The sequence below is a fragment of the Lytechinus pictus genome, chromosome 10 (assembly GCF_037042905.1).
Source record: "Lytechinus pictus isolate F3 Inbred chromosome 10, Lp3.0, whole genome shotgun sequence".
In the NCBI taxonomy this organism is placed as follows: Eukaryota; Metazoa; Echinodermata; class Echinoidea; order Temnopleuroida; family Toxopneustidae; genus Lytechinus; species Lytechinus pictus.
In genome coordinates, this window is record NC_087254.1 from 5,202,583 (window position 1) to 5,205,078 (window position 2,496).

Sequence of the window (2,496 nt, forward strand, 5' to 3'; positions counted from 1 at the left end):
AGTAAAGGAGGTTGGATTTTTAAGAACAGCCAGAAATAGCTTATGATTCATGTGCCATGAATAGTTGTCCTTAGTAGAACAGGGACACTATTAGGAAGGAAATGTGGAAAGGTGTTTGAAGAAAGATAATTTCCTCTTAAAAGAAAAATGTAGATTTACTGTCGTTTAGACACATTATTCAAACTTTTCTTGTGCAGTCAGAAACACAGGTACTATAGTTTGGCAGGTCTTTAGTTATCTTTCGTAAGTGGTTAGAATGACAAAATTTTAGACTACCGTGTTGTCAATGAGCAAGATGCATGTTGGCTAATGCCAAGATGTAGCATTGACTTAGAACCATTTGTATAACGCGCTGTATACTCAAATTCATCAAATGGTATGTTTATTGAATGTTTTCTGGCCTCAATGAATTAATTGTTCATTTGGGCAAGGTTTTTCACTACCTTCATCTAAGAGAACAAAATCTTTGCCTTCAAGGAATCTGATTTTTTGCTCTAAATCTCTCCACTTTAAAATTATTCTTCATATAAAATGTGGAACCTTTGATCTTCATCCAGGGAATTTGATTCATAAGTAAATATGAGCAGAATTATTAAGTTTGAAAGTCAGAATTGGATTATAATAATCTGTTTATTTGTTTATACTAAAAAAAACTTTCTCATTCAAAACATTTTATACTTCTTGAAGATTATGATGATGATTGTGGTAACAGCGATGATGATGTCGACTACAATCACAATAGATAATGGTGATGATGATGATGGTGATGATGGTGATGATGGTGATGATGATGATGGTGATGATGATAATGCTGACAATGCCAATGATGATGATGATGATGGTGATGGTGATGATGATGATGATGATGCCAATAATAATGATGACAATGATGATGATGGTGATGATGATGATGATGATGATGCCAATAATAATGATGATGATGATGATAACGCTAATGATTTTGATGTTATGATTATGGAGATAATGATAATCATGATGGTCATGAAGGTGATAGAGATATACATAGACTGCACACATGAATGTAATGAACATTGAGAGCATGATTATCAGGAAATTGTTTTATTGAGTGCTTCCTGATTGAGTTTGAAAGTCAGTATTTGTGTGACATTATGAGTGGTCATTAGATATAACTATGTTCACATTGTGATGGTGCTCTTATTTTGAGAACAGTGCAAAAGGGAATTATCTGTAGGTTCATCTTAATCTCTTAATGCTACTTGAGAACTTGATTGATCTCTAACAGACTTTGTCAGACATTGATATAAATGCCTAGTTCTCATTCATTATACATTGATTTATGTTTGATTTTGATAGAGGTTTGGATGTGTAGAGGTGTTGTGGATAATTCTCCGGACAAAAAATTCATCATATTTATTAATATTTTTGTTCATTTGCCCTAATGTAAAGACGTGTATTTCAATTTTTTCTCATTTTATTTCTGCCCTACTTCCTCAGAGCCTTAACAGTTTTTCTTTCTCTCCTTTTCTCCCAGTAATTCTGTCGTTTTCTGTCTTGCCTGTCTCTCTCTCACTCTCTCCTTCTCTCTCCCTCTTTCCCACTGTGTGTCTACTTTACATGTATGTGTCTGTCTTTCTGAGTGTATACAATGTACATGTTTGTTTTTCTGTCTGTCTGTCTGTCTCTCTCTCTGCCTGTCTGTCTGTCTATCTGCCTGTCTGTCTGTCTATCTGCCTGTCTGTATGTCTGTCTGTCTCATCCCCATTGGTACAATTACTGATTACCCCCCCTCTTACATCATGTATGAGTCAGTGTCCTCATCCTCCTCTTCCCCATCACAAACCTACCATCATTGTCAATTGACGACTTCCCCGGGAGAAGCACCAACCTTGATGTTGAACTGCCCTTGTCAGGAGGTTCTCAGGTCTCGCACAGGAAACTCCTCTCTTTACCCCCATTTCCCATCTAATTCCCTCTCTCATAAACCCATCCTGTCAGAGAAACAAAAACAGGAGATTCTGGATGCTCAAAGGCTGCTTGCTCTATTTAAAAGCTCAAAGATGTATTTTGTTAAATGCATACTTGTAATTACTGTTGTGAATGGTCCTTCTTCTCCTCCGCCTCCTTAACCTCCAAGGATTAACAGTTGGTTGTCTTTTCAGTTAAAAAGTTGCATTACCCGTTAGGATTATATAACAATTGCAACGGTTTGAGCGAGTGGGGCAATAATTTTTACTATTGCCCTGCTCAAATTATTATTGATATAAAACAAATATTGACTGCTCTTTATTCAGGTTGTAGTAAAACTGTCACCCTTCAAGAATCTTTAGACTATTGGCCGACTATTTTGCCCTGCTCAAATTATTATTGATATAAAATAAATATTGACTGCTCTTTTATTCAGGTTGTAGTAAAACTGTCACCCTTCAAGAATCTTTAGACTATAGGCCGACTATTTTCCCCCAACCTTTGGTCTTAGGAAAATAGTAGGCCTTTTGTATCAAGATCACTTTAGGT